This window comes from Rousettus aegyptiacus, unplaced genomic scaffold (assembly GCF_014176215.1).
Source record: "Rousettus aegyptiacus isolate mRouAeg1 unplaced genomic scaffold, mRouAeg1.p scaffold_m13_p_2, whole genome shotgun sequence".
In the NCBI taxonomy this organism is placed as follows: domain Eukaryota; kingdom Metazoa; phylum Chordata; class Mammalia; order Chiroptera; family Pteropodidae; genus Rousettus; species Rousettus aegyptiacus.
This window is the reverse complement of record NW_023416295.1, coordinates 20,152,971-20,165,330: the sequence shown is the minus strand read 5'-3', so window position 1 is coordinate 20,165,330 and position 12,360 is coordinate 20,152,971. Positions and strand designations below refer to the sequence as shown.

The 12,360-nt window shown below is 34.4% G+C and overlaps 1 long non-coding RNA gene across 1 annotated transcript; it reads left to right on the top strand.

The window, feature by feature from the left end:
* Positions 1–2,410: 2,410 nt before the first annotated feature.
* LOC107517647 lies at positions 2,411–11,293 on the top strand. The gene is made up of 3 exons (XR_004955917.1): positions 2,411–3,634; positions 4,567–4,647; positions 8,602–11,293. It is a non-coding gene; the product is annotated as an uncharacterized LOC107517647 (long non-coding RNA).
* The last annotated feature ends 1,067 nt before the right edge of the window (positions 11,294–12,360 follow it).

The window sequence follows — 12,360 nt, the reverse complement described above, 5'->3', positions numbered from 1 at the left end:
TAATCTGTTTTAAGGCCCAACATATGGTCTTTATTTTAATGTCCCTCAAAAGTCCCTCAAAAGTAATGTATATTCTAGAGTTGGTGCAGTCATTCAAACTCAAAGTCTAGATTGTATTTTAAGGATGCTCTTCCTCTGTGGAACCTGAACTTTAGTTTTGGTGCCCCATGCTCTGTGTGATATCCCAGAAAACTGTTTCTGTCTTCCCACGTTCTTAGTTTCATTGGTAAGTTCTTAGCTTCTCATTATGTGCCATTTATAAGTCATCAAATGCCTCAAGGGGAAAATAGCTGCAGAATACTGGGCTTATCTTATTGCACTTTTCTTCTGCCCAGTGTGTTGGCCTCCACACGGTTGTTTTGGAAGGCCCAAACTCAATGTTTGTCTCTATAGCCCTTTAAAACTACAGAAAACTTGGCACAGGTTCCCAGGCTTTCAGACTCTAATCTCTGCTCCATGTTTTAGCCCCTTGGTCTTATGCCACTTCCCAATTAGCAAACGCCATGAGGTAAAACACACCACCAAATATTGGACTTGTCTCAATGTCGTTTCCTTTTCTCGGGACCCCTCAAGTCCTGGTTGCCTTAGTAACATTTTGATATCTTCAAACATTTTTTTTTCTTTTAAATTTAATTTGTAGTTTCTCAACTTATTCTCATGGGAATATTACCAGAAAGAGAAGACACTCAAATTTAAATTTCTTGTTCTCATTTCTCTTTCTAAAAATAAAGCAATAATACCTGCTCATTTTGTCTCAAATAATGTGATATATTTTGTATGTTATGAAACATGAAAATTCAAAGTCACTATCTCCTTGAATTAATATACTTTTTTTATTTTAAAACATTTTTTTTTCTCATGTTCAGCCTTTTATAGAGCCCATTTATTTTTCTGAATTTAGCGTAGGATTTTAAAATAACATTTTCTACTTATTTTCTAAGTAATATATTATGATTTGTATCTTTTAAAGAATGATAGGGGGACTTTCTACTCTTTCTCATGTCTGCATTATATTCCATTGAATAAATATAGTTAAGTCATGGGAAATATAATTTTTTCTTTTTTAATCTTTTCCTTTCTTTTTTGAATATGAAAAGATTTTACTCTGATTCTCTTGTTATTTGCTTTCTGTGTAATGTGATAGATTTTCTAGTGAAGCCCACTGCATTCACACCATTTTCTAGGACCTGAGAATATACTCTCTGAACCCTAAAAATAACAATTTCCTCACTATTTTCCAGACCTGGCATGTTTTAATGAAAATGCTTGCACAGAAGCTAGCACATTACCTTGTTTCATGCCTTTTATGACACTGATGCTTTTCTGCTCTATTTCTTAGGTCATCTCACATGATTAACAGATTTCTTTTGGCTTCCTGTGTGCTATCTTTTCTATAAATTATTGTGAATATTCACTTAAACATTTTTGATAATTAGTGATCTACAATTATAAACGTTTATGGTATAAATCACTTATCAGAAATGTCATTATCACAGGAAAGTAATAGCTAGCAGCAAGTACCTTCTGGTACATGTTGTGTGTTAGGCACTTCAGGAAACACTGGAACCCCCACCCAGATTTAGGTCATAGCACTGGATTTTGTGATATGAATGTTGAGAATGAGACTGTGTGAATCAATGGGTAACTCAGAAAAAGTAGTGTTTGAGAACTGTATCCACTTAATTTTTATGTTATTTAATATTTTGTGCTTTCTTTCCATGCCATGCCTCCTTTTCCATGCCTCATTTCACTTGATTCGACTCTACTTTATATATATTTCTATTATGTTATCATTCTTTGATTGTAGTCAATTGCTACAGGGTCCAACACCCATATTAATATGTGAGTACCCTTGAGAATCAGCACAGTGTCTTGCTCATCTTTATTTATACTATAAACACTTAATATACATTTGCTAAATTACATTAAATAAATTAGAAGAAGGAGGTAGAGGGACACTTATTGGCTTAATAATGGGGCAGTTCAGTAAAATGCTTTGGAAAATAATGATAATACTACATGAGATAATTTGTCCCTTTCTTCTTTATTCACTTCTAGGACTCATCTCAGATGGACACATTAGGAGTTTAATAGATGCTTTAAATTCTGAGTATTTATTGAGACTGTACTCAATTGGTAGAATGTGGAAAATCTATATTTGGGGGTAATATTAATGGAATCATTATGCCTTTCTGTATAAATATTCACAAATGAAATGAAAAGTAATATGAAAACTTGATATAAACACCTTGGATGTTCCTGGAAAATTTTATTCAACACTGCTTTTTTTTTTTTTTTAAATGAATCTACTCAGTCCATTTTCAAAGTTCTTTTGTTTTTGATCTAGACTGTAGTGAGAAAAGATATTTGATCTTTTTTCTTTTTTAAGCATTTAGATAGATATTTAATAACAGGATTTTTTTCAGTTGTATAATATTGATGATATTTCTAATTAAACAGAAACTTTCTTGCCTTAATGTGACCCTTAACCAATCAAATTCTAGTGTATGTTTGGTCACTTATCCAGAGACATTTATCAGTGGTAAAAACCCAAGGTCATGTCATTGCTTTTTGTTTCTTTGTTTGTTTGTTTGTTTGTTTTTCTGGAGAGCAGAAATGTGGTTCCCCCTAATAGAAGTTACTATTTCTTCTAATTTACAGATAAGATCACAGGGCATCAGAGTAGTTAAGTCACCTGTTCAAGGTTTCACAGGGAGTGAATGATAGACCAAGGATTCAAATCCAAATTCTATATTCTGTAAAGGTAGCCAAGGAGACAGACACAACAAAACTGATGTGAAAAAATTTTTTGGGACACTGCAACTGCCTATGACCAATCACCAAGCACAGATATTTATTTGATTTTGAAGATTGTTATGCAAATCAAATTAGCTAATGCATATTAAAGTGGTTTATTAACTCTAAGCTATGAACATATTACTGATTATTATCACAGTTAATGTGTCTCTACATCAACTTACTTTTCTATAGTATAAAGTTAATGATTCTGGCCTTGGCTACAGCTTAGATTGTTGTGAGGATTAAATGCAATAATGTACCTGAAAGTTCTGTATAAGCTATAAAGCAGTATACAAATGAAGATTACCAGTATTGATTTGTACATTTATTGTTAGTTCTCAAACATGAGTTACTTAATGCCCTAATGATGAAAATTTGAACTAGAAAATCTGTTAGAAAATGCTGTTATAAAGTAAATAGAGGTTGAGACCATAATTTCAGAGGAACAAAATGTGGCCAAGAGATTGATTAGACTAATTGAACATTGCAGCCTATTGATTTTATGGTTTCTTTCTCCTTTTCAGCTTAGCATACAGAGAAGCTAAAAGGTGTGGACATTGGAAAACATCCATGTAAATTCAATTCATCAACTTAATGGCTCACTTGCTGCTCAAAATGCAGTCCCTGGACCAGTAGCTTGGGAATCACCTGGAAGCTTGTTAAATATACAGAATTTCAAATTTACCCCAGACCTACTAAATCAGAATCTTCAGAAACACTGCTCTCTGTTGGAAGTAAAGAAAAAAAAAAAAAAAAACAGTGACTCATTATACCACTAAAAGTACATGTGATTATTGAATTTCTGTGACAGAACCAGGAAACTTTTCTTTCCATGGTATTTATGACATACTTAACACCTTTAGTACTATAATTGCCATGTACTATAATAATAATTATTTAGCAAAACAAAAACACTAGACATCTGATTTTTTTCTATTTCATGTTTTTACTTTCTCTTTATACAGTTTCCAATTCATCTTCAAGTCTTCTCTGGAGCCATACATTGATTTCTTTATTCAATAACCACTTTGAATGTTGATAATGTACCAGATACTCTACTATATTCTAAGTGTGTATTGGAAATTGGAATAGTACAAATTCTTTATCTCATGGTAGCTATAGTTTAGTAGTGGAAGATGGTGACAAATAAAGAAATACAGAGGTATAAACTGAGAAAAACCCATGAAGATAACAGAGAGAGTGGCAGGGCAGATACTACTTAGATGCATTTACCTGGAAAGGCCAGAGGAGGTGGTAGCATTGTATCACCTTTGGAATATAAGAAGCAGACAGCCATTTAATAACTGAGTAGTGACAAGACTTCTAAGGCTTTAGGATGAAAAAGTTTGGCATATTCCAGAAGCTAAAAAGGAAGCTAGCATCTTTGGAATGGATTAGGTGAAATGGATAGTGGTCAAAGATGAGTTTGGAAAGATAAGCAGGGCCTAGATTAGCTAACCTCACAGTCCATGGTTAAGTGTTTGTGACTTGAGTGCACTAGGATGTCACTGATGTGCTTTAAGCAGATGGGGAAGGAGTAAGGCGTGAAGGTAGACAATTACATTTGAAATAGGTCTAATTTATGTTTGAAAAAAAATTACTCTGGCCCTGGAGGGAGCACCAATTGGATTGCGATATTTTAGAAACCTGTAGAAGTAATACCAATGGCTTGGATGAATGCGATAGATTTTAGGAGTATTTGTTCATATCATTAGTTGTACACTCAAACCGTTGCTCATCTCCTCCCTCTTCTGTTCCGCATTTCAGACTGTGTTTTCCAGCTCTGTGTGGCTTCAAACAATACAAGTCACTTGTTGGAATTTGGAAGAAAGGAGAACATTTCTGAAGGTATAGAATTTTATCTATGGCTTCATCTCATACCAGATTGGCTAGCTTTGGTTCTACCTTCTGCTTGATGCTCCTAGCTTCTAGTCTCCAGTAACACCACATCTACCCTTGGCTCTGCTGCTGATTTTTGAGTTGTATCACTAATTTCTGTTTAGTTTTTCAGCTCATCTATCAACTGTGTAACCAATTCTTTGCATTAGAATTCCTTTTCTATAAGGAAACATAGAAATGGTTCCTCCTATAATGCTTAGACCTTAATGGATATAAAGTAACAGAAGGAAAAGAATGAAGAATGTCACCCATATTTCAGCTTTGATTGATCGAGCATGGAGATTAGATAAGTGGTTTTGAAACAGAGAGACAGTATTCATTTTTGGACATGCTAGTCTTGATACATACAAATGTAAACATCTAAGAGATCTAGAATTCATACCAAATTCTGAGTTATAAATCTTGATCATCAAATAGTGATGGTACCTGTAGCCACGGGAATGGGTAGGTTATCCAGGGGAAAATGTAGAGAAATAAGAACATAAAAAGATGTGGACTAAATTCTAAAGGATTTGAGGTTGACTGGTGGAGAAACTAACTGTAAAAGATATCAAGAAAGAGCTGAGGGTTTCCTGGATTCACGTTAATTAAAACAGCTAGAATATATAGACTATCTCTAACATATATCTTTTCCATTATATAAATTATACTACCAAATGAAATACCAAGACACAATTAGCAACACACAACCAGTAAAAGTGGTAGTTTCTGAAAATAGGAGACTAGCAAGGCAAGAATCTTTGCAAGTGATTCCACCTTAATTATAAAATAATTTGGCACTCCTGGTTTCGATGCACATTTTCATTTTGATTTCTGTGCCCTGGGATAATGACAGCACTGTAGCCTGCAGTCAGGCAGCCTCTTTTAAAAGGCCCAGTCTAGTCCAGAGGGTCAATGCAGCTGAAATTCAGTACATTATCCTCTAGACAAATCATGCATCCTGGTTCAGAGCTATCTCTGCTGGAGGAAAGGTTCCTTTATATAAACCCCTTCCCAAGTGGGATAAAATTTTTCTAACACACACAAAGATATTTGTACTTTAACAGTGACTTTGGGACAGGACAGAACCAAGCATGTCATGCCAAGAATCTCAGTTTTAGGCTAAACCACCTATGATGTCAAGTCTTAGGTAAAATCTAGTCCATACTGCTGAGGAGATTTTGAGAGCAGGTTTCCTTAAGGTATGGTTCTTAGGCTATCTGCATCAGAATTACCTGAGAAGGCAAATTCCAGGACTCCACACCATAACTCAAGAATTCAATTTTTTAGGAGTAGAATATAGGACTTCAAAGTTTTACAGGAATGTTAGGACATTCTTCTGTATATTTCAAGTAGAAAACAACTGCTCTTGGGACACCAAGATGTTTCAACAATACCCAATTTGGGGAACATCTGCTTGCCCCTGGTTTTAAAGACATGGTCATCTACTTTTTGAAGACCAAAGGAAGACACATGTCATATTGGTTCTGGACCTTTTTTTTAGAGGTGAATACAAACCTATAAATTATCCTAAATTACTCCTTCATGTTCCCGTTATCCTGTAAAATCTCTCCTAAGAGTTCTTGTGGAGAGTTGTTATAAAAGTACACTGATTTAATCAATACACAGCTATAGATCATTTCCGTGTATGATATGTAAGCACACTCAAAGTAGAATATTCAAAAAAATAATTTGTTAATCCCCTACTCCTAATACTTCTGGACACTTCCACTGCCTGCCATTGCACACTTTACCATTAAGGCATCCCTTTAAATCAGCCTTGAGTTATTAATCATGTTCCTGCTGCTCTTCTCCATCCCAGCCAACATATCTTGTTTGTGCCCTCCAGGGACCCAACTGTAGTCTGCATTTATCTGTCATTTCTTCTGCTTCCTTTTGTTGTCTATTTACCCCCACTGGAATATAATCAACACTAGAATATAAATCTCATCTCCCACGTCAGCCACTGAAGGTCCAGTCAGTGCCTTGCTTGGATTAGTCCATCAATGTTTATTTGTTGTATGAATAAACAGAAAGAGATGGATCTCTACTGAGAATTGAGAGATTCACCTGTTCACTTTCAATTTTGTTTGTGAAATGACGATTTCTTAATTAGAGATGTAAGTTAAGTTTGCTTCTTTATTAGGGAAAAGTCTTGGCTTCTTTCAGGAATTACTCTTAGAGTAGTTGTCTTTAGGAATCTCCAGAAAGTACTTCCAGTCACAGAATTCAGAATCTAGAGCTATAAAAGTCAATGGGATGAGAGCCTTTTCCAGTACTTTAATTTCTAATTTATAATGAGGACTCATGAAAGCAACCCTGATGTTTGCTCAGTTTCTCTGTACTCTTCAGTGAGCACACTTCTCTGGCCTTCCAAAAAAAAAAAAAAAAGAAAAGAAAGATGTATTTCTGGAGGGAGGTGAAACAACCATTAATCCTGCAAAGTATTTATCTTCCTTTCTTTTGACATTTTATTGCCCTTTAACTCATTTGTGAGAGATATCAAAGCTGAATCAGACTAGGGAATAAAAAGCCTTTTTATTAAAATGGCCAATCTGCATAGATCTTCATTCTTCCCTGTGGAAGGTCTTTTGATTAGTACATGAGAGGAGAATTTATAAAGAAAGAAAGGAAAATTTTACATGAACAGGTAAAGTATCAGAGCAAAAATATACAGGTTTTATTTAGAAAGATAAAATTATTTTCAAGTCAAAATTATAAAATTATTTCTAGTCAAAAGCATTAGTGAGGTTAAAAAAAGCAGTGTGTCCATAAGTAGTGTGGTTGGTTACTTTGAAGCCGAAAAAATAAAGGCATAAGTTGTCGATATGCATCTAATTGCTGTCCAGTGGAAAATGCATCATTGAGGGCTTAAATCTCAGCTACTATTTGTTTTTAACTTTCATTCGTTAGGGTTAAAAAATAATAAATACTCTTTTCCCCCATCAGCTTTTAAATCTCTGCCTTTTACAATGCTCCTTTCTGAAATGGAACTTGGTAATTATCCGTGTAAAAGAACTGTGTTTATGAAACATAGAACAGTGCTTGAGGTATTGGCAATTTTAAACATAAGATATATTGTGGTTATAATATGCTGTTAAGTCTTTTCTGTTTACTTCATATCATTAGGGCCAATTTTCATGGATTTTGCATTGTATATTTTTCAGTAGTACTCTTTAATTGATTACTATTAGGTAGAAAATTTACAAATAAAAATGTATGAAAAGTGAAAAAAAAACATGACTTGTAATAACTTGAACCAGGCATAAACTTGATATTTTAGTGAATTTCCTTGTACTATCTGTTCAGAGATCTATGGAGTACTTATACACACAGGTATGTAAAACACACACACACACACACACACACACACACACACACATACATTCCCATATATTAAACCAAAATGTCTTAGCTTCTTCTAGCACATGAGTGTAACATGAGACCACTTTCATATATTTTATAAATAATAATTAACGATTATTATGTAAAAAGCTCTGTTTCAGACACTAGGGGCCTAACCATGAACGAAACCTAAAAATATCTGCCACAAGGCTGATATAGAAAGAAAGACAACAACCTTCAATGCCAGGAACTGCAGTGCTCTGGGCTCTAATTCAGAGGCCCCATAACTTTTTCCAAATGTCTGTCTTGCACTCAGAGTTGTGACCATCGTACTCCCTCAGCCCCAGCCTCCACCATCCTATTAAACTCCTGCCAGTGTGGACTTTGGCCCTTGAGTATGGGCTCCTAGTTCTGTCCAGCCACCCTGAGGGCCCACCACAGCTTCCCAGAGCCAGACTCAGTCTGTGACTGCCTGGGCCCGATGCGGGGTGAGGGGTGAGGAGGGTGGATTGGACACTCTAGGAAAGCTAGTGATTTGATACCAAGTGATCATTTCTAAATATCTTTTATGTGGAGAAGAGGGTGAACACTGCTCCAGGAGGTGATTGTACATGTCATTCCAAATGATTCAGCTCCAGCCCCAGAATTGCATACCTTCCTCTGCACTACAAAGTCTAGAGGTCAACACGAACATCATCTTTAAAAGGTACCTTAGCATTTCACTATGATGCAAGTGTTTTTCTTGTGGGTTTTTAACTCCACACTAGTGAATGTCAAAATGTTCCTTTCAAGAATTGATAGTACTCTACTTGAAAAATGTTCATAAATTACATTCTATCTACCTCGTTACATTTTACATAATATTTTTGGTTCTCTGCTAGATTGGAACCCTGAACAGCTGCCTAAAACTCTCATCCCTTATTCTGGCTCATCTGCTTCTATCATTGGCCATAGGGAAGGAATAATATTCTTTGTCAATCAGGCCCAAGGGTGGGGCAGAGCCTTCTCTTAATTCCTTGTGGCACTGTACTGACTTGACGCATTAAAACAAAGCAAAACAAAACTCTATCGGGTTCAGGAATACATGCCAGAAAGTAGTATTAGGCTGGCTTCTCTCGGGTCTACAGACTTAAGACCAAGAAAACCCTGGTCAGATGCCCCTCTGCCTAGCTTTTGTCTGCCATGTTATACTAAAGTATGATTCTTCTTCTTTAGTGGATTATCCCTATGCATGTCTGTTTAAAATCTGGAAAATCTCTCAAAAAGCAAAGGAAATTTTTCTCACTGCCTGAGGTTAACTTTCACAACTCTATTTCCTGCACCGGGATTTGCCATATTCTAAGATAATATATAGTATAAATTAGAACCCTCTTTGAGAGGAACTCCAGTTGTAGACATAGCTGGGTTCCAATTCTCTGACTAGACAGGACAATCAAAACATTCCATTTAACATCAGTATATTTTGACATACCCAGTCTTACATAAAAGTGCAAGTTTATAGAACCCAGCACACCAGTGTGATCCTTTTAGTTAGTCTTATCTCATATGTGAGGAGGTCATTCCTGCATCTCTTTATATACTTCCTCTAGTTTTCAAAATCTCAATTCTAGATTTTCTTGAGCAACTGTTTAAACAAAGATATGTGTGTGCATGTATACACACAGACACATCTTCAGGAGAATGAACAAAATATCCAGGTATCAAATCTTCTAAATCTTTAAATAGCACAGAACACTTACCAAAGAAGCAAAAGGCATTTAGAGACAAAACTGCTAACAAATGTACATAATTTAGATTGCATTCTCAGGCTAAACATTACCATTCACAAGTAAGTATTGTCTTCACACATTTCTCCAAGGTAATGACTGGAGACTTGTTTTACATTCATGAAACTAAAGAGCTCATTCAAGCAGATTTCCTAGAGAAGAAAATATCACCTTCTCAAAAACTATGAAGATTTTTATTAGATACACATTGTATTTTATTACATATTTATATTTTTTACAAAATTAATGTTATGTTCTATATAATGTAATGTTATATCCTGTAAAATAAACTTTTCACTTACTCTTATGTGTATTTTCCCATGACATTATTTTTGAAAATCTCATTTTAGTGGCTGCATCTATTATGTGGAGGTGCAAAAACATTTTATCACATTTATTTTGTTTAGCATGAATCTATTTTGTTTTATTTACCTCTACTATGAATGACATTAGAATAGTTATCATATATATTTGCTCACTTCATTGATTATTTCCTTAAGATATATTCTTACGTGTGAAATTGTTGTGTCATAGGATCTTATGGTTGAACCTCAGGAAAATGAGTCCCCTTTCTTCCTGGCCCACCTGTATAATTGTCTTTTTCTGCAAATTTGATGAGGCTAATAACTTCTTATTACTATTCTTAAGCAATGTTTGTCAAAGCTACTGTGACTTTTTCATGGTTGCACTAAGGGCAACTAAGTAATATCAAATTAATTACTTAACCCTCCATTTATGAAAGAGTTACTAACTTTTTAACAATTGGTATTCACTAATATTTCTTCATCTAAGATTATGTACATTTATTAATGTCATCACAGTTTAAATTCTCATTTTCAGTCATAATGAAAAGTGAGTCTAAACAGCAAAACTTAAAAGGGTAATATATAATTATGACTAAATACTGGTCTCAGAAAGTATAAGCAGATTCTGCCAGAGATCTGTGCCCACTTCTTATTGGTAGCTATTGACAGGACTAACCTCCAAGAACCATCTTTTGACACCGAGAGGGGTATTATCATCAGATGAAATGAGGTCTGTGCTCTGTAAGAAGGGAATTCAGTCCCACTGTGTTGGCAGTTGTAACACATTTCCTATGCAATGTCGTTCCGTGCTGATTATGATGTGTTGATTACTCACATCTGGGATTCGGATTTGATTAGGCTTACTGAGTTTTGCTCTTTTTCTATTTCTAATCATTCTCTTTCCTCAATCTTCTCTGTCTTTGTTGTCATTACATTTCGTCTGTAGTCAAATTGATGGCTTCTCTAAAGTTTCATTAAAATTTTGATTTCTTTGAGTTCTTTTCTAAGGTTCTGCTATCTTTGCCCTTTTTAAAACATTTGGAACTTTGAGTAAATAAACATTCAGAAATGCATATAATTCTAAAGTCACTATCTGTCACCAGTTTATTGTTTGTAAGTGAGCAGGTATGACTTTTCTTTCATTTCTAAATGCTTACTCCTTCATTAGATCAGCTGGAGTGGTCAGAAGAAAGCTGTAGCTGTTTAGACCTTTGGAAAACATATTTAAGTGTTGTCTCTTTGTCCCTGTCTCTGTCTCTGTCTCTCTGTCTGTCAGTCTCTCTAAATATATATTATATATATTCTAAAATTTTCACATTATAATTTAGTAATGTCAATTTATACTTAGTTTAGTTATGTAAATTAAAAGCCCTAAAATGACATTATCTCTGAAATGGTTAAGTGAAAATTTTTGTAGTTTGCAAAACTCCATTTAAGTCAGTATCTTCATTTTATACATTTAAGCGCTTATAATCTAGGTCAAATTTCATAGTAAATTAACACATTTTCTGTGCTTGACTTTGACTAAGTGATTCTATATATACTATTTAAAATAGCCCCTGCCTACTCAAGGAGTCCTGATGAAGATAACAATGAATAATGTTTATCATTTTGCTAATCAAAGGAGCTGGACATAGTCTTTTGGGGTATGAGAGGACACTTTTCCCTGTTTAACAAATGACAATACACTTTCACTCTCAACACAACCATGACAGATTCTCACAGTGTTAGACACACTACTATGATTATTATGATTTTATGATATATTAAGAAATTACTAATATCTTGTAAATACAGAAGGTCATTTGACTTGTCCAAGGACATAGAATGTCAGCTTTTTGTTAGGAATGTTCCATTCAGGTTTTAAAAAGTCAACACAATTACTTTTGCTACAAGGGAATTGTCAGATGATTTTCATGATATCATATTATTTATTTTGTTTCTAAGCTGAAGATTATTACGGTGAATATGACAGGTGTTCATCTGCTTTGTAAAATTGTACAATGTGATCTTCTTGGGCAATATAAAGAATCAAAATGTTCAAACACGCATATAAGATATGGTTAATTAAAATGAAAGATGATGAAATTTATAAACTGGAATGCTATTTTCCTATATTGAAGAATCATAATTTTTTTTTAGTATAGGAAAGAAGTTATGCTATGAGAACTTGTGCTATTATCAACAACAATAATTATCGACTGAATATTAGCCTATCAGAGAAACAGTGGATGGGCTAAATTAAAAATGAATACCACTAATGCAAA